The sequence below is a fragment of the Rhinatrema bivittatum genome, unplaced genomic scaffold, assembly GCF_901001135.1.
Source record: "Rhinatrema bivittatum unplaced genomic scaffold, aRhiBiv1.1, whole genome shotgun sequence".
Taxonomy (NCBI): domain Eukaryota; kingdom Metazoa; phylum Chordata; class Amphibia; order Gymnophiona; family Rhinatrematidae; genus Rhinatrema; species Rhinatrema bivittatum.
Window position 1 is genome coordinate 106,734 of NW_021820760.1, and position 20,904 is coordinate 127,637.

Here is a 20,904-nt window from a genome sequence, read left to right on the forward strand (position 1 = left end):
AAGAGAAATGCAAGTGTTTCTATGATCTTATTAGATGCATTATACAAAAATCATAAAAATAATAAATACATAATGTGTGTTAATGATACCATACCTAGGAACATCAGTTTTTTCTGGTAGTTTGTTGTGTAGTGTAGCAGTTTTGTAGCAATATTGCTCTTGGAGATAACTATAAGTTGCAATATCTTTGTTATTGAACCCATATAAATAAATATCATCCAAAGATGATGTACATAAGCTTCTGAGACCATGTATTTCAGACATCAGCTGAAGAAAGCAGAAGATTTAAGAAAACATTTAATATGTGGTTTTGTTCAGTGGTGTAGCCAGAACTAATCTTTTGGGTGGGCACAAGGTTAAGGTGGGTGGGCTGTGGGCATGCAGGTCTGAGACCTACTAGTTGTATTCTTATTGATAAATAATGCCATATACTGCACCCTAGAATGGCTTTCTAAGTAGTTTGCAACAGCCATTATGCATCATGCATGAAACTTTAAAACATTTTACCTCAATTATTTCAAGCACTTCATGTAAAAGCAAAGAAAACAAACAGATCCAGTAAATCATGTAATAAAACAAAAATCAATGTATTATTTCATGAATCCTCTTTGCAGAAAGCCAGAAATCTTCATAACTACAATAAAATATCATTAATCATCAAAACAAATGCAGAGCAGAGCTAGGACAATTCACATTACAATTTATTTATTTATTTAAAAACTTTTCTATACCGTTGCTAAGTTAAATACCATCGCAACGGTTTACATGTAGGCACATATTTAATGTCGATAAAAGTGTACTATAGTACATTCTAACGGGTGCCATTAAAGGTTCGGTTACAATATATCAATATACATAGTCATTTACGGGCGGATTTTAAAAAGCCCTGCTCGCCCTTGCGCGCGCAGAGCCCTGGGACACGCGTAGGTCCCGGGGTTTTCTGAAGGGGGCGTGTCGGGGGCGTGTCAGGGGCGGGGCCGAATTATGCGGCATTTTGGGGGCGGGGCGCGGCGTTTCGGGGTGGGCCCGGGGCGTGGTTTTTGGCCCGGGGCGTTCCGGGGGCGTTGCCGCGCCCTCCGGAACCACCCCCGAGTCGGGTCTCGGCTCGCCAGCAGCCCGCTGGCACGCGTGGATTTACGTCTCCCTCCGGGAGGTGTAAATCCATGGATAAAGGTAGGGGGGGGTTAGGTAGGGGAAGGGAGGGGAAGGTGAGGGGAGGGCGAAAGAAAAGTTCCCTCCGAGGCCGCTCCGATTTCGGAGCGGCCTCGGAGGGAACGGAGGCAGGCTGCGCGGCTCGGCGCGCGCCAGGCTGCCCAAATCGGCAGCCTTGCGTGCGCCAATCCAGGATTTTATAAGATACGCGCGTATCTTATAAAATCCAGCATACTTTTGTTTGCGCCTGGTGCGCCAACAAAAGTACTGCGAACACGCTTTTTTGAAAAATCTACCCCTTAGCGAAGTAGATCATGACCAGATGTACCAAGGTACTTACTCGGGTAGTTTTATTACACATAGAATTATATTTATGCTTATTGTTGGTGTAGAGTTCATAGACTAATCTACTGTAAAGTCGTAAGTACTGTGTGCCGGTACCTTTCTGTCTTTTCCTGACTAGTTTCGCTCTTTTCGCCCGTCTCTTTGTAAAATGCTTGTCTAAAAAGCCATGTTTTTACACTTTTCTTGAATGCCTTGAGATCACTTTGTAGTCTGATCTCTGGAGGCATTGTGTTCCAGATTATGGGTCCTGCTAGAGATAGAGCTCTTTCTCTCACTTGGGTCAGTCTTGCTGTTTTAACTGATGGAATGGCTAGGAGGGCTTTATTTGCTGATCGGAGGTTCCTGTGTGGAGTGTGTACCCGTAATGCTGTGTTCATTCACTCCTGGTATTAGGGATAGGGCACTGCGTGCAGGAAGATCACAACACCCCTGGTATCAGGGATAGGGCACTGCGTGCAGGAAGATCACAACACTCCCGGTATCAGGGTTAGGGCACTGTGTGCAGAAGATCACAACACTCCCGGTATCAGGGATAGGGCACTGTGTGCAGGAAGATCACAACACTCTCCGGTATCAGGGATATGGCACTGAGTGCAGGCTGTATAATTCGGGGAAGATTTCGTGTATTCGTGGGGAATCGCGATACGTTTCGCTTCCCCACGAATACTACGAATAGTGTAATATACGTTGCGGATCGCCAATACGGCGAAAACGAATGCACACCCCTATCCGAAGCTCACCCCTCCAGATATGCACACACACCCAATTCATCCCTAATTCCCCTCACACTAGCCCCATGCAGACACATCACTCACACACCCCACCCCACATAGAGGGGAGGGGGATTCTGTGCAGATTGCAAGGGGGAATAGATCCATCCATCAACACACACACACATACGCCCTCACCTTCCCACAACACACACACACACATGGGGGAGGAGGGGAAAATGGGGAGTGCAGTGGGGGATAGCGAGAAAGTGCACATTCACTCACGTACTCGCATAGGGGAGGAAAGATGGAAAATGGGGTGGGGTGTCCCCTGCAACACACACACACTTTCTCCACTTGCCTCCTGATACCCCTTACACATCCACAACACTTATGCACCATTCCCAGACAGGTGGGAAGGAGAGGAATAGGGGGAGAATGTGGAGAGGCAGGCGGAAAAGTATCCCCTGCAGCACACACCACTTGTACTCTCACACCAACCCAACTACATATATCAACTAGACGCCCCATCCATTACCATGTATCCTACCCCCACCTGCACCCTCCCCCCACCACCATCACCAGCTGCAGCCCTCCACCTTCACACAACCTCTGCAAGCTTTCTGACTTACACCCTTCCCCTTCTGCATGCTCCCTCATTCTTCCTCCACCCCCAACAGAGCAGTACAAGACACGGATAATGTACACAGCCAGCTGATGGAGCCATAAAACTTGCTCTTTGACCTTGCCAGGCAATTGTCACGTTTTATTTTTGGGGGGTTCCCTTAATATCTACGCGCACTCAGTCAAGGGTGGGGGGAAGCACGATGGGATGGAGAATTCTATATTTCTTTGCCCTGCCTTCCATTCATTATAACCACTTGTACTCCTCAGCTTGCATTTTTCACCTAGGCACAAAATCTAGAGCAGAGAGCCCACTGGCAGAGTTGGTGAGCGAAGCAAGCAGGGATGCAGCCCTTAATATATATATAATATATATATATATATATATATATATATATATATCCAATGCAACTACTTCCTTATTCCTATTTAATGCACTCGCTTCTTATATAGTTTTCACTTTAAATCTACTTTATATTTATTTATCATATCTATATGTATCCATTATGTATGTATTCAATGTCTTGTTATTTTATGTAATCTGCCTTGGGCTTACCTTTAAGAAAAAACAGAATATCAAATGCTTATAAATAAAATAAGAGTGAATAAACGAATGTTGCCATACAATATCTTGTGATGTATCACACGATTCCCTTGCAGCAACGTTCTCTTAGTTTAGGTCTCTAATGCACCATGGGAATTTTTTCCCTTTGCATCAAGATCAATCCAGTGGCCTTTCAACATCAATTATTTGCACAATTCTCTAAAATGTCATGGCCCTCGTCACTGAATTTCCTAAAAGTTCTGATGCCACAGAATTCTCTCTAAAAAGTTTGTTGGCCCTAACCATGACCAGTATAGAGGCCTGATCAATTTACCTAGCACATGGCAAGAATAAAACTGAGAAAGCGCAAGGTATTCTTTAACTAGAGCTCATGTTGCCATTCTGAGAGAAAGCTCTGTCTCTTTACTATGCATTACAATGAAAAATAAAGAGAGAAAAAAACATTAACAAAATCAATTGCCTTTGTAGTACACAACTAAATTGAGTCTGGCATGTCTTTTGTGTTTAATACAAGTAACAGCCCTGTCAAGCAATTCATCCATTAATGACACGATTATGCGACAGGATCCCCAAGAACAATGCAACTGTCACAACTTCCCCCAAAAACAGTCTGTTACTAAGAGATAGGAGAGATCTGCACATAATCATTCAAAAAGCAAAAACACAAATGATATTTTGACTATTAGGAAGAGAAAAGTTAGCAATAGAGAAATTACTGAACTGGCTTGCTCAGGTATTCCAAAAACTCCCAGGTGTGGTAAAGGGTTACAGAAGCACCTTCAGAGCCCAACTGCTTATTCCTCTAGTACAGATTTAGGGTCCTATTGAAAAATGACTTTTCTGCCACTTTTGTGCTTCCAGGCTCGTATTCAGTGTGTTCGTTTGGCTAAGTTTGGCACCTTAGCTGGACAAATGTCAGGATCTGAAAATCCCACTTGTCTGACAGCCCTGACATTGTCGGACACCTTTTTTAGCCAGCTGAAACCTTATCTAGACATGTCAGGGTGGTCCAGGGGCATTCTGGGATGGAGCAGCATTTTCTGGCTAAGGGCCTGATTTACTGAGCCTTATTCTGCTAGACACAGAATGGGAGGAAAGCCTTAGGGGTTGATTTTAAAAGCTGATCCAGGCTGTTGGCACTAACATTCACAAAGGAGAGCATTTAAACTAGAACATGAAGGAAAGCGGACAGCTGCTCAGGAGTGCATAGTTAAGAGTGAGGTATCTCTTATAGATACTGTCAAAGCAGGAACGTTTGAATATCCCGATACAGAGGTTGTGGTGAGGGCTGAAGCAGCTCAGGTGGCTTTAAATACAGAGCAGACAAATACAAATGATTCCAAATTACCTATATCTATCAACTGCTAATAATACTCAGGATGTCAATGGAAATAAAAAGAATACTTTGTCTGTATGCAAATACAAGAAGTCTAAAAAAAGATTGTATGCCACTAAATGAAAGCATAGTCATAATAGGTACCTCAGAGACCTGGTGGAAAGAGGATAACCAACGGGGCACTGTAATTCTAGGTACAATTCATGTCAACCGATCATATTGTTGGAGGGGTGGCACTAAATTTTAAGGATGGTATAGAACCAAGCTCTACAGGAAACAAACTGGAATCTTTTGGCTAGAAATTCCTTGTGTGATGGGAGAGAGAATTCGGTGCGGATCTTCTATCAACCACCACCCCCCATATTTGGCAAATGTTGTCCTCAGGACAGGCTAGCAGGGACTATCGGGACTTCAGGCATGAGCTGGTGAAATTGGCCACATGATATCTGCTGTGTTCCCTGCACTCTAAAAGAAGGGGCCCAGAGGAGCCTCCATATCAGTTCATCCCATTGGCAGCAGAGGAGAGGCTGCAGGCTGTAAGCGGCCGAAAAAAGAGAAGTCGTGCTGCAACAATTCAAAAATCATTAAAAACACATTTCTTCCAATTGGCATTCAATACTTCTCCACCAAACAACTCAACATCACTCCCACAACTTAGTTAATCGCCTCAATTCCCCATATCTTTATTTTTTATTTTTTCCTTCTACTTCAAATCCCCCCCCCCCTAACCGCTACCCTCTTGATTTTAACTTGAATTAGGCCCAGCTCCATTAATAGTCATTTTTGTTAAATATTTTTATTTTTACCTATAAGGTATATATCAGTTTTATGTATTTTTATAGTATTTTTTTAGTTTCTTTCATTTATTTATTCTTACTTTTATTTTAATTGTAAACCGTTTTGACAAGATACCCTGTTTTGAAAAGCGGGTATATAAATACTTTTAAATAAATAAATAAATAAGCTGCTGCCAGAGCCCAGGCTGGTGGCAGCTAAAGAAGAGAAGCCACGGGTCACCACCGGTGGCAGCCAAAGAAAAAAAAAGGAGGCTGCAGGCCACCGCCAGAGCTCAGGCCAGCAGCGGGCAAAGAAAGGAGATTGCAGGCTGCTGATGGAGCCCAGGCCGCTGGTGGCCGAGGAAGATAAAAGGCTGCAGGCTACCACCAGAGCCCAGGCTGGCAGTGGTCAAAACAAGAGAAAAGAGACCACGGGCTGCCACTGGATCCCAGGCCGGTGGCAGCAGCGTAGAAAGAAAAAGAGGCAGCGGGCTACTGCTGAAACCCAGGCCAGCGGTATCCAAAGAAAGGGAAAAGAAGCTGCGGGCCATCACTAGAGCCCAAGCCGAAGGCGGTGGAGAAAGGAAAAGCAGCAGAATGCCACTGGAGCCCAGGCCGGCAGCGGCCGAAGAGTGAGTAAAGGCACAATGTATGTGTGTGTGTGTGTGCGTGTGTGTGTGTGTGTGTGTGTGTGTGTGTGAGAGAGACAGGCAGCCCGCTTGGTGTGTGTGTATGTGTGTGTGTGTGTAAGGCACAAGGCAGCCTGCTTGTATGTATGTGTAAGAGGCAGGCTGCTAGTGTGTATGTGTGTGTGTGTAAGAGAGAAGGAGCCTGTGTATGTGTGAATGAGAATGGGAAGAAGGAGAAACTTTGTGCACCCCAATCTCTCCAGCTAATGCATGACAATCTTAGGATGATTGGAAATCAAATATTCCCAGGTATGGAAAGTAGGGGCTTTTTAAAAATCTTTACTATGTTAAATTATTGGGTGTGTTTTGATGTGTCTCCCAAAACATTTTTTAAACACAGTAAAATTAAAAAAAAAAAGTATGTTTCTAGTAATTATTGGATATTCCTAGGAATCTGCTATTTTTAAGTATTTGTTCTTTTGTTTAGTATGGTTTAACTATTTTTACATTTCTTGGTTTTATTGTTTGATGTTTTATAAAGAACAGTTACGTTTCTGTTTTGTTGAGGTTTCCAGTTCAGTTTTATGTATATGTTTCTATTTACACTTTTACGGTCGATTTATTCTGTATTTGTCTGTGTTCTAGAGATGTGAATTGTGTCCTCGATCGTCTTAACGATCGATTTCGGCTGGGAGGGGGAGGGAATCGTACTGTTGCCGTTTGGGTGTGTAAACTATCGTGAAAATCGTTAAAATCGTGAGCCGACACACTAAAACCCCCTAAAACCCACCCCCGACCCTTTAAATTAAATCCCCCACCCTCCCGAACCCCCCCCAAATGCTTTAAATTACCTGGGGATCCAGCGGTGGTCCAGAACGGCTGGCGGTCCGGAACGGCCCCCTCAATTGAATCCTGTTGTCTTCAGCCGGCGCCATTTTGCAAAATGGTCCGCCGCAAAATGGCGGCGGCCATAGACAAAAACGATTCAACTGCAGGAGGTCGTTCCGGACCCCCGCTGGACTTTTGGCAAGTCTTGTGGGGGTCAGGAGGCCCCCCCAAGCCGGCCAAAAGTTTCTGGGAGTCCAGCGGGGTTCAGGAAGCGATTTCTTGCCGCGAATCGTTTTCCGTACGGAAAATGGCGCCGGCAGGAGATCGACTGCAGGAGGTCGTTCAGCGGGGGTTCCGGACCGCCGCTGAACGACTACCTCCTGCAGTCGATCTCCTGCCGGCGCCATTTTCCGTACGGAAAATGATTCGCAGCAAGAAATCGCTTCCTGAACCCCGCTGGACTCCCAGGAACTTTTGGCCAGCTTGGGGGGGCCTCCTGACCCCCACAAGACTTGCCAAAAGTCCAGCGGGGGTCCAGAACGACCCTCCTGCGTCGAATCGTTTTTGTCTATGGCCGCCGCCATTTTGCGGTGGCCATTTTGCAAAATGGCGCCGGCTGAAGACAACAGGATTCAATTGAGGGGGCCGTTCCGGACCGCCGCCATTCTGGACCACCGCTGGATCCCCAGGTAATTTAAAGCATTTGGGGGGGGTTCGGGAGGGTGGGGGATTTAATTTAAAGGGTCGGGGGGGGGTTTTTGGGGGGTTTTAGTGTGCCGGTTTTCCTGCCCTCCCCCTTCCCCCGATTTACGATTTTTTAACGATAAATCGGGGGAATTGGTATTGTATCGTGGCCCTAACGATTTTTGACGATTTAAAATATATCGGACGATATTTTAAATCGTCAAAAAACGATTCACATCCCTACTGTGTTCTGTCTGTGTCAGACCGAGGTGAGGTGTTCTGTTTGGGTATAGTATCTGTATAGGGAGATATATATATATATATATATATATATTTATATATTTATATATATATATATATATATCAGCTTGGCCTGTTGTCTTTTCCTAAGAAGAGGTGTACTGATGTTTGGAGGGCTTTGTGTTGCCTTTTCATGAGCAGGGTTGTTAGTGATTGAGTGTTGGCATTTAGTATTGTTTTGGTATGGGAGTTTAAGTATATTGTAATTTAGTTTACTCATGGCTTTCTGGGGTCCAAGCCCAAACCTGACACATATTACAATAGCCCTAATACTATATGAGTTGCAATCTTTTTTACTATTTTTCAGGGCACCACAGCAGTGCATGTAAAAGTAGTATACCCATTTGTGTATGCTACCCTTCCCCTAGCCTCCACCACTCTCTCCTCCTTTCCTGACGTCACAGTGGAGGAAACTGCTCATCTCTCTTCCTCCAAACTCACTGCTTGTTCCTCTGACCCTGTCCCCATCCAATTCTTCAACTCCAAGTCCGCTGCAGTCATCCCTTCCATCCGTCACATCCTCAATCTATTGCTCTACATTGATGCTGTCCCTGGTGCCTTCATACATGCTGTAATCATACCATTCCTTAAAAAAACTCACTAGATCCTACCTGTCCTGCCAACTTTGCCTTCAAACTACTTGAACGTGTTGTTCACAGCCGAATTACATCTCAAGCCATTCTCGATACATTCCAGACTAGTTTCCACCCTCTACATTCAGCTGAAACAGCCCTTGCCACTGTTTCCAATGACCTATTTCTGGCTGAAGGGGGACAGTAAGCAAATCCATGGTTCTTGTGCTAAACCTTCAAAAGGGAAACTTTGATAAAATGAGAAAAATAGTTATAAAAAAACTGAAAGGAGCAGCTACAAAGGCAAAAAGTGTGCAAGAGGTGTGGTCATTGTTAAAAAATACCATTCTAGAAGCACAGTCCACATGTATTCCACACATTAAAAAAGGTGGAAAGAAGGCAAAATGATCACCAGCATGGTTAAAAGGGAAGGTGAAAGAAGCTATTTTAGCCAAAAGATCTTCATTCAAAAATTGGAAGAAGGATCCAACAGAAGAAAATAGGATAATGCATAAGCGTTGGCAAGTTAAATGTAAGACATTGATAAGACAGGCTAGGAGAGAATTTGAAAAGAAGTTGGCTGTAGAGGCAAAAATTCACAGTAAAAACATTTTTAAATATATCCGAAGCAGAAAGCCTGTGAGGGAGTCAGTTGGACCGTTAGATGATCGAGGGGTTAAAGGGGCAATTATAGAAGATAAGGCCATCGCAGAACCTCTTCGGTGTTTACTGAAGAGGATGTTGGGGAGGTACCTGTAATGGAGAAGGTTTTCATGGGTAATGATTCAGATGGACTGAATCAAATCACGGTGAACCTAGAAGATGTGGTAGGCCTGATTGACAAACTGAAGAGTAGTAAATCACCCGGACCGGATGATATACACCCCAGAGTTCTGAAGGAACTAAAAAATGAAATTTCAGACCTATTAGTAAAAATTTGTAATCTATCATTAAAATCATCCATTGTACCTGAAGACTGGAGGGTGGCTAATGTAACCCCAATATTTAAAAAGGGCTTCAGGGGCAATCCAGGAAATTACAGACCAGTTAGCCTGACTTCAGTGCCAGGAAAAATAGTGGAAAGTGTTCTAAATTTCAAAATCACAGAACATATAGAAAGACATGGTTTAATGGAACAAAGTCAGCATGGCTTTACTCAGGGCAAGTCTTGCCTCACAAATCTGCTTCACTTTTTTGAAGGAATTAATAAATATGTAGATAAAGGTGAACCGGTAGATGTAATATATGGATTTTCAGAAGGCGTTTGACAAAGTTCCTCATGAGAGGCTTCTAGGAAAAGTAAAAAGTCATGGGATAGGTGGCGATGTCCTTTCATGGATTACAAACTGGCTAAAAGACAGGAAGAGAATAGGATTAAATGGACAATTTTCTCAGTGGAAGGGAGTGGACAGTGGAGTGCCTCTGGGATCTGTATTGGGACCCTTACTTTTCAATATATTTATAAATGATCTGGAAAGAAATACGACGAGTGAGATAATCAAATTTGCAGATGACACAAAATTGTTCAGAGTAGTTAAATCACAAGCAGATTATGATAAATTGCAGGAAGACCTTGTGAGACTGGAAAATTGGGCATCCAAATGGCAGATGAAATTTAATGTGGATAAGTGCAAGGTGATGCATATAGGGAAAAATAATCCATGCTATAATTACACAATGTTGGGTTCCATATTAGGTGCTACAACCCAAGAAAGAGATCTAGGCGTCATAGTGGATAACACATTGAAATCGTCGGTTCAGTGTGCTGCAGCAGTCAAAAAAGCAAACAGAATGTTGGGAATTATTAGGAAGAGAATGGTGAATAAAACGGAAAATGTCATAATGCCTCTGTATCGCTCCATGGTGAGACTGCACCTTGAATACTGTGTACAATTCTGGTCGCCGCATCTCAAAAAAGATATAGGAATGGGAATAGGGAAATATCTACAGTACCTGAATGTAATCCACTTTGAAGTGCTACAAAAAGCAGAATATAAAATGGTGTGCTTCAGGACTCTGTCCTTCTCACTAAATACTAATCCGCTTGGTTCTCTGATTTCCTCATGGCTTTCAAAACCATTTTTATGCTGATGACTCCCTTATTTACTTTTCTACATCAGAAATTTCACCAGAAATCCAGTCCTGGATCTCAGCCTGCTTGTCCGAAATTGCTGCCTGGATGTCCTGCTGCCACCTTAAACTCAACATAGCTTTGTTTAAATATATTTATTAAAGAATTTCAGGAAACAGGTATAAAACATAGAACCACGTGACAGAAACAGGATTAGACACATCGGTGTACACTTCCCAATGTCCGTATACCAAGCATGTACCATTTAAACTCAACATAGCTAAGCTCCTTATCTTTCCCTCTAAGCCCCCCCTCCCCTCTTCCTCCTTTCTGTTTCTGCGGATAACATGGTTAGCCTCCTGGTCCCATCAGCCCATAATCTAGAAGTCGTCTTTGACTCCTCTCTCTCTTCTCTACACATATCTGATACTCTCTAAAATGTGCCTTTTCTTTCTCTATAACATCTCCTAAATCCATCCCTTCCTTTCTGAGCACTCTAGTAGAACACTTATTGTTGCGTTCGTACCTGCTTTTGCCCTCACTCCACCCTCTCTACCTGTGTGGCGACTCCCTCCGTGCCGATGGACGGCTTGATGCCGCGGCGGCTCCATGCCGCTTCTCCCCGGCATCCCCGGGCAGGCTCGATGCTGCGGATCCGCCATGTTCCTGATGACGTAGGGCGCGCGCGCGCTCCGAAGTAAGTACCAGCAAGGGCGCGAACCTCAGGGGCGTCCCCCTGTATTGACGTCATCTGCTTCCAACATAAAAGGTATTTTCTTTTGCTAACAGATTAGGTTAGCAAGGACTCCGATTGGACTAGCTTCGGTTGTCCAAGACTAGAGATGTGAATCGTGTGATCGATCGTCTTAACGATCGATTTCGGCTGGGAGGGGGAGGGAATAGGATCGTTGCAGTTTGGGTTTTTTAAATATCGTGTAAATCGTGTAAATCGAAAACCGGCACACTAAAACATCCCTAAAACCCACCCCGACCCTTTAAAATAAATCGCCCACATTCCCCAACCCCCCCAAAATGCCTTAAATTACCTGGGGTCCAGTGGGGGGGGGGAGGGGAAGGGGGAGGGCAGGAAAACCGGCACACTAAAACAACCCTAAAACCCACCCCGACCCTTTAAAATAAATCCCCCACCCTCCCGAACCCCCCCAAAATGCCTTAAATTACCTGGGGTCCAGAGGAAGGGTCCCGGTGTGATTTTTTACTCTTTTACTCTCGGACCTCTGTGCGCCGGCCGTACGGCAACATTTTGCGCAAAATGGCGCCGGCCGTACGGCAACACGATTCGACTGCAGGAGGTCGTTCCGGAACCCCGCTGGACTTTTGGCAAGTCTTGTGGGGGTCAGGAGGCCCCCCCAAGCTTGCCAAAAGTCCCTGGGGGTCCAGCGGGGGTCCGGGAGCGATCTCCTACGCTCCTGACGTCGGGGGACAAAAAACAAAATGGCGCCGGCGCTACCTTTGACCTGTCATATGACAGGTCAAACATAGAGCCGTCGCCATTTCTACAACACACGGGGGTCCGAGAGTAAAAGATCACACCGGGACCCTTCCTCTGGACCCCAGGTAATTTAAGGCATTTTGGGGGGGTTCGGGAGGGTGGGGGATTTATTTTAAAGGGTCGGGGTGGGTTTTAGGGTTGTTTTAGTGTGCCAGTTTTCCCGCCCTCCCCCTTCCCCCGATTTACGATTTTTTGACGATAAATCGGGGGAATTGATATTGTATCGCGGCTCTAACGATTTTTGACGATTTAAAATATATCGGACGATATTTTAAATCGTCAAAAAACGATTCACATCCCTATCCAAGACTACTTTGCACTCGAAGGATTGTTTGCGGGATTCCTCCGGACCCACTTTGCTCTTGCAACATTGCCTCTCCGGACCTACCAGGGATACCCGCTCCTCGGGGGCCTCATTCTCTTTCTCTATTTCAGATTACAGAAAGGAACCAGTACTCGCTCCTCGAGGACCCAAGTTCCTAAACCCTCTGAAGACTCTCCATTGCCTGGAGGCGACTGCAAGAGATGGACATTGTGAGTTATTATTTCAGACTACAGATAGGAACCGGTACTCGCTCCTCGAGGGCCTATGTTCTTGAACACTCTGAAGATTCTCCTTGCCCAGAAGCCATCACAGGTACAGACATTGTGAGTTACTATTTCAGATGGTATATAGGAACCGGCACTTGCTCCTCGAGGGCCTATGTTCCTGAACACTCTGAAGATTCTCTATTAATTAAGAAGCAACTCCAGATACAGATTATTGTGAGTGACCACCGCTCTCTCAGAGCTGTCCCTGGAACCAGGTACTCACTCCTCGAGGGCCTAACCCTTTCCAGCTACTGAGCTATCTCAAGACCTTATGTGAGTTATCATCTAGTACTGACTATGTATAACTGCATATCCTGTCTATGCACTATCTACAGTCTCTTTGCAGCTCAGCAACCTTGGAATCGCAGTTCCAGTATCTGAGGGACTTCAGCCCTGCCGGGCATACCAGCTCACTACTGCCTCCTCTGGTGGTTATACTACTTATCTAATAAAAGAACTATCTGTGTCTGTCTCCATACTCCAGCCTAGCCGGTGGTCCCTCTCTGGACTTCCTCCTGGGGGTGCTGTCATCTGCCATCTGCCCAAGGACTCACCTAATTACCTTCTGTCCAGCTGAGCACCATTTCCAGTACTCCGCTGGTACAGATTACCAACTCTGCAGTCTACATCATAACATATTGCCATTCCTTAGCAGACCCATAGGAGGCAGTTCACTACAGATTGCTACTCCTCCCCTTTGGGGAGAGGATTCTATCAGACAGCTATTCTCATCTGCTAGCTCCTTCCATCCGCATAGCATATCCCACAACAGATTGCTACTCCTTTGCAGATTTACTACAGATTGCCAACCCGCTAGCAGAAGTACATTAGATTGCTATCTCCTCCCCTTACAGGAGTATCCAGCAGCAGATCCTATCAGATTGCTAACTCCTCCCCTCTGGAGGAGCAGACTAATAGATTGGTAACACTTATCCACTCTCTCATCTCCTTTCACTTAGACTATTGCAACCTGCTCCTCACAGGTCTCCCAGCAAGCCATCTCTCCACTGCAGTCTGACCTAAATTCAGTTGCGTGACTTATCTTTCACCAAAATCACTATGCTCACATAACCTGAAGTCACTGCATTGGCTCCCTATCCATTCCTGCATACAATTCAAGCTCCTCTTACACACCTACAAGTGCCTTCACTCTGCAGCACTTCACTACTTCTTCTCTCTTACCTCTCTCTACACCCCTCCTTGTGCACTCTGCTCATCAGTCAGGTCACTCCTATCTGTGCCCTTCTTCTCTACTGCTAATTCTCACACAAATATGGGGCTCATGTATGCTCATTTTAAAGGTACCATCCTTATGCATGAAAAAATATAACTTGCTTATGTAAAAAACCTTGATTTACACAGGGACGTTGATATATTTTAAAACATGCATGTGTAATTGACATCACCAGTTTGCCGATACCCTCCACCAGTTTGCCCAGTCTTTTTCCAGGTCATTGAAACAATCCTAGTTCTTCACCCTGAACTTTCCTCAGACCACCCACCCAACCAATAGCAGACCACAGACGAGCCTGATATCAATTGTGCAAGATAATTAGCAGATGCAACATTGTGCTGATAAGTTGATTAACATATTCATGTAAATCTCTTCCAAAATAGCAGTTTACACCCCGGACTGCACTTATTTTACACGTGTAAACATACATAAAACTGAAAATACACACAGTTTGATGTTTATAAAATAGCATGCATGCGAATGCAAACTACGTACATGCATATATATCAATTTTATGTGCGTAACTCCTTTGAAAATTCACCGAATATATATATAGGTTAATTATATTGCTATGCTTGTGGCTCTAACAGCATACATTGTTGCCTAACATTTGACCATTCATTGCTTTAATATATGAAGAGTTACCTTTATTTCGAGAAATCAGGCATGGAACACGCACGCACAAAATGTCCTGAAAGGATGAAGATGTGTACTGAAATCATGCCCTATGAAAACCTGATTTTTTGTAGAGAGCTGGGAGTTCCTGATTTATCTGGGTCTTGGAAAAAAATATTTGAACATATTGCCAAGCTGGTCATCATGCGATGACCAGCTTTAGATTGTAGCATTTCAAGTAGGATAATGCCGTGATTCAGTTTTGTACAATCTTGCACCGGGGGTCATTAGGGCCATGTGATTCCATGATCATCTATTGCAAACAAATATACAGCAGTCTGTCCCATTTTCATGTTTTATGCAGTTTTGGTTGTGGAAATGATGTATTACAGGAATGTTACGGCTAATGTCCTCTCTCCTGTGAATTATGGCACTAAGCTTTCTGATATGCTAAGAAAATGATTGTATTCACTGAGAAATTTGTCTTTGAAGTCAGTTTCCAAGAACCCTACTAAGAATGAATTATGATAACTTTAAAAGGTATCAAGACAACACAGAGTTTAATAGACTTTGCACCCATTAATCAAATGCATGATGCAAATATCCCCAGCTTTTGTTGCTGGTTGCTTGTTACCACTCATACTTATGAGCTTGGAATTTGCTATTTTTTTTTATGTTTTATCAAAAGAACATCCAAAGTAGAAACAATATTACAAGAAATAACTGTGATGATGGAAGTAGAAAACTAGCAATGAAACACCTAGATTACCTCAATAATAAAACAAAAGGTTATCCATAATAGCTCTAAGGCAGAATAAAGGATTCTATAGCCATGTGATAATGGCTCTCATGCATTAGCCTTCCTGTCTGAAGGTCATACAAGATACTTCAGTAAGACATTAGCTTTACAGGATAAAAGCCTGAAAGAGCAGATGAGTGGTTAGAACATTGGGCTGTCTTGCAGAAGGCTTGCACGATGATTTCAAGACTCCTTTCTGCCACTAACTCTGTGTGCGACCTTGGGTAAGGTCACTTTCCCTACTCCTCTGACACCCAATTGAAAACAACTTGTCGGGATAGTAAATTTTTAAAAGTATGAGAGAAATGTTGAGAACCATGGGTAGTATTCATGTCCACAGACCCACACATTTTCAAAGGGAATTTGGGGTATTTTACACGGAATATTGTTGGAGAAAATGGCAGCATTAAAACCGGGTTGCTAACATGGTGATAATAGCCTGATTTTAACACCGCTTACTACATTGGCCCCTTGGACATATATAATGATGTAATGTATAATAATGTAACAAAGATAGGAATAACTATTAAGGATGTGTAGGTAGGCACTACATTTTGTTTTGGCTTTTTTTGTTTCGGGGGGAGGGGAGAGGGGACAGGGTTCATTTAAATTTGGTTCATTAAATGTTTTGGGGTTTTTTCGGTTTGTTTCACTTGTCAAACTAAACAAATCATGAAACAAAGAAACAAAAAGGGACTTGGGCAACTCTGGCTAGAATTCTTTAGCCATAAAACTGTCCCAGGCCAGGCCCAGCACCAAGGCCCTCATAACTGCACATTGTGCAGTACATAGAAATTGGCTGCTCTCCAGCTAGGTCTGGATACTGGGCATAAAACATTTTTTTTGTTTGCAATTAGAAAAACTGAGTGTGTGGGCTGCTAAACATAGAGCATGAAAGTAAATTTCAGAATGGGTAGGTCATGTTAGATCACTTATGTTGTGCGCCCGACCCACAGAGGTCTGCGGGCCAATCCCCCACCTACCCAGGGACGCCTCACAGCGGCAGCGGTGTCCTTGAGGCCTGTTCAGGCCTGGCTGGCTTTTCCATGCGGCGTTCCCTCTGTGAGGGAGACGCCGCCGACGTCCGTTGCTGGCTCCGCCCCTCTAGGTGCGCACACGCTGGGGCATGGAGTTTAAAGGGATCAGCACGGGAAACTGGAGATCCGCCCCCGAAGGACGTCAGACACCGGCAGGGATTTAAACCCTGCGGCCTGTCTGATTCTTTGCCTTGCAAAGAGGTTCTCTCTGCTTCAGAGTTGCTAATTGCTGTTCTTCTGTTCCTGGCTTCTGACTTCGGATCCTGTTCCTGGCTTCTGACTTCGGATCCTGTTCCTGGCTTCTGACTTCGGCTCGTCCCCTGGCTTCCGGCTTCAGCTTCTGTTCCCGACTTCTGACTTCAGCTTGCTTCTCGGTATCCTGTTCTGCTCCGTCCAGGAGACCCCGCCTAAGTCCAAGCAGCTCAGGTCCTCACAGGCTCCTCCTGGGGGGACCTCAGGCTTCCAGTGGTGAAGCTCCAGTTGGTCTCCTGGCTCCAGCTTCTGTCCTCCTCAGGATTCTGGGATTCCTTTTCAGAAACTCACCCACAGGAGACCTCACGTAAGTCCAAGCGGATCGGGTCCTCACGGGCTCCTCCTGGGGAGACCTCGGGCTTCCAGTGGTGAAGCTCTAGTTGGTGTCCTGGCTCCAGCTTCTGTCCTCCTCAGGATTCTGGGATTCCTCTTCAGAAACTCGCCCACAGGAGACCATCCTTAAGTCCAAGTGGCCCAGATCCTCAAGGGCCCCTCCGGGGGGAATCTTGGGCTTCCAGTGGTGAAGATTCAACTGGTCTTCTGCCCTGTGCCACCTCCCGGCTTTGACCTCCACTGTGGGCCCACCCACAGTGTACCATCACCTGTCCTAGCCGGCTCAAGGGTTCACGAAATCCAACAGTTTCCAAGCCCAGGGACCCGGCAGACCTGGCTGGCCTTCAGGCCATTCCCTGAATTGCCCAGCATCTGCAGCAGCAGCAACACTGCCTAGATGTCCTGACGGCGACAGTAGAGAGGCTGGCCAACCATCTGGAAGCTACACCTGTGGCAGTACCTCCTGCACTGGTTTCCTTGCCCAGTTCCGGACCTGCGACATCCACACAACTGCCAGTGCCGCCCAGGTACTCAGGGGAAGAGAAGTAGTGTTGCGGATTCCTCAACCAGTGCTACATACATTTCACCCTGCTGCCTTCTCAGTTTCTGACTGACCTGGTGAAAACCAGCTATATTGTGTCCTTGCTAGACGGGAAGTCCCTAACCTGGGCCTCCCCATTATGGAAACGTAAAGATCCCATTCTTGTAAACCTGGAACAGTTCCTCTCCACCTTCTGACACATTTTTGATGAGCCTGCCCGCAGACCCACAGCAGTTGCCGAGTTACTCCAATTGCGCCAAGGCACCCATTCCCTTGCAGAGTACGCGGTCGAATTTCGCATGCTGGCCGCTGAACTAGACTGGAGGGATGACAGTCTTCATGGCATATTACTGGAAGGAATGTCCTCATGTCTCAAGGACGAGTTAGTGGCAAGGGACCTTCTGGATGACCTAGACAGCATGATCGACCTGGCAGGAAGGGTCGACTGCCGAATCCAACATCGGTTCCATAAGGGAGGTCCGGTCATAGATCCGGTAACTCGGGGTCTACATTTCCTCGACCTGTGCCCCCCCTCCTCTGCTTCTACCAGTGCCCAAGGGGCAGAACCCATTCAATTGGGGCGTGGCCCGATTTCGCAAGAGGAAAGAAGACATCGCCGCACTCAGGGCCTGTGCCTATACTATGGCAACAAGGGGCACTTCCTAGCCCAGTGTGAAGAGCTGCTGGGAAACACCAGAACCTAGGTCTAATCAGGGAGCTGACCCTAGGTATTACAAGTTCCACCTCCCCATGTACCGTACCGGTTACCCTAGTTTACCCCGGAGGTATCTTTGATACGCTAGCTTTGGTTGACTCCGGAGCAGGAGGGAATTTCATCCTCGCTGATCTTGTTCGGCAGTTACAGCTTGCAGTCCAACCCCAACTTCCTCCACTCTGAGTGTCTTCGACCCATGGCACTCCCCTCCTGGGGAGTATCTCCACCTGCACCAAACCCTTAATTCTACGTACCAGTCTCCTACACTCTGAAGAGATCTCATTTCTCGTACTGGAGAAATCCATTCACCCCATCATTTTGGGTTTACCCTGGCTTCAGAAGCACTCCCCCGTTATCCTCTGGGATACTCTCCAGATCGCTTCTTGGGGCCCATCTTGTTTCACCTCCTGCCTGGTGACGATTCCCCGACCCAGTGTGCCACTTCTGACCACGCCCGTGGCACTTCTGCCGCAATATCTGGATTACTTGGATGTCTTCTCGAAGGAGAAGGCCAAGCTTCTCCCTGAACATCAGCCCTTTGATTGTGCCATAAACCTGGTTCCTGGCACTACACCTCCCTAGGGGTGGTTTTACCCCTTGTCGCTCCCTGAAACCTGAGCCATGTCTTCTTACATCCAGGAGAATTTAGAGAGGGGCTTCATTCGGCCCTCTAATTTCCCCGCCGGAGCTGGGTTCTTCTTTGTTGCAAAGAAGGACGGGTCACTCCAAACCTGTATAGACTACAGTGGCCTTAACGCCATCACACGATGTGATAGATATCCTTTGCCTCTGATTCCTGAACTGCTAGACCGGCTGCAAGGAGCTAAGCTCTTCACCAAGCTGGACCTCCGGGGCACTTACAACCTGGTAAAGATATGTCCAGGCGACGAGTGGAAGATTGCGTTCAATACAAGAGACAGGCATTATGAGTACCTGGTCATGCCATTTGGCCTATGCAATGCCCCTGTGGTTTTCCAAAACCTAATGAACGAGGTGTTAAGGGATATGTTGCATACCTCAGTCATAGTATATCTTGACGATGTACTGATTTATTCTAAGGACCTGTCCACGCACTGCATACACGTGTGACAAGTGCTACAGAAGCTTAGCAACAATCGTCTCTTCACCAAGATAGAGAAGTGTGAGTTCAAACAAGAATCATTGCCCTTTCTCGGATATATTGTCTCTTTCACGGGCTTCCACATGGACCCAGATAAAGTAGCGGCCATCAAGGATTGGCCACAACCAGTAGGGGTTAAGGCACTAAAACGCTTCCTTGGCTTCGCCAACTTTTACTGCCAGTTCATACCCCATTACTCCCAGATGGTGGCTCCGCTTACTGCCCTTACCAGGAAGGGAGCTGATGCTAAGAACTGGTCCCCAGCGGCGCTAAGTGCCTTCCAGGAGCTGAAGAGAGCCTTTCCTCAAGATGTCTGTCTCCATCACCCAGATCCTCAGCGTCCAACCTCGCGGTAGGGGCTGCCCTGAGCCTCAGCATCCAACCTCGCGGTAGGGGCTGCCCTGAGCCAAATGTCCACAATGGGCAAATCCTTGCCATATTCCTACTTCTCTCAGAAGCTCTCACCCACTGAGAAGAATTACAGTATAGGGGATAAGGAGCTATTGGCCATTAAACTAGCATTTGAAGAATGGCGCCAGTGGCTGGAAGGGGCCCAACACCCCATGATTGTCTATACCAACCACAAGAACCTGGAATTCCTGTGCCGAGCCCAATGCCTCAACCCTTGACAAGCTCGATGGTCCCTATTTTTTAGCCGGTTCAACTTCCTTCTGCGATACTGGCCAGCTTCCAAGAACATCCGGGCGGATGCTCTCTCTCTCGCACTACAGAAACGGAGGATAACCCTAAGCCACCTCAATATATTCTCGACCCAGCCAAAGTCCTTCTTGCAGCTTCAGAGGTGGTTCCTACGGGCAAGACAGTGGTACCTGCTCATCTGCAGAAGAAAGTCTTGTGGGCTCATGACTCCTTGACCACAGGTCATTCAGGAGTCGCTCGAACCTTGGACCTGTTGACCGAATACTACTGGTGGCCTCAGGTCAAAAAAGATGTCCATCTTTACGTCAGTTACTGTCCTACCTGTGCTTGTCAGAAACCTCTGCCTGGTCATCCATAGGGGCTTCTCCAACCATTACCCATTCCCACTGAGCCAAGGACCCATTTATCTACCAACTTCATAGTGGATTTACCACCCTCGGAGAAGACTGTAATATGGGTCACATCGATAGATTTTCGAAAATGCCCCACTTCATGCCCCTCACTAAGTTACCAACAGCGCCTGAACTCGCAAGTCTTTTCACTCAGCACATCTTTCACTTACACGTACTCCCCCTTCATATTGCCTCAGACAGAGGTCCGCAGTTCACAGCCAAATACTGGGGAGCACTCTGCAAGAAATTTGGGGTCCAGCTGGACTTTACAATGGCTTTTCACCCCCAAGGCAATGGCCAAGCGGAGCGCACAAACCGGACCTTAAAAGCCTTCCTCCAAGCCTTTGTGGGAGACCAACAAGATGACTGGGTGGCTTTATTGCTGTGGGCAGAATTCTCCTACAACCACCATAGGCATTCTGCTACCAACATGTCCCCCTTCCAGGTAGTCTACGGGAGACGACTCAGGCCTCCTTTGCCCCTGTCTTTGCTGGTGCCATCTCCAGTCGT

At 46.0% G+C, this 20,904-nt stretch overlaps 1 protein-coding gene across 1 annotated transcript in view; it reads right to left on the minus strand.

Annotated features, from left to right (window-relative positions):
- Positions 1-20,904, minus strand: part of LOC115082089 (unconventional myosin-XVIIIb-like) — a 159,764-nt gene that overhangs the window by 84,011 nt on the left and 54,849 nt on the right. The gene's annotated exons all lie outside the window — the stretch shown is intronic.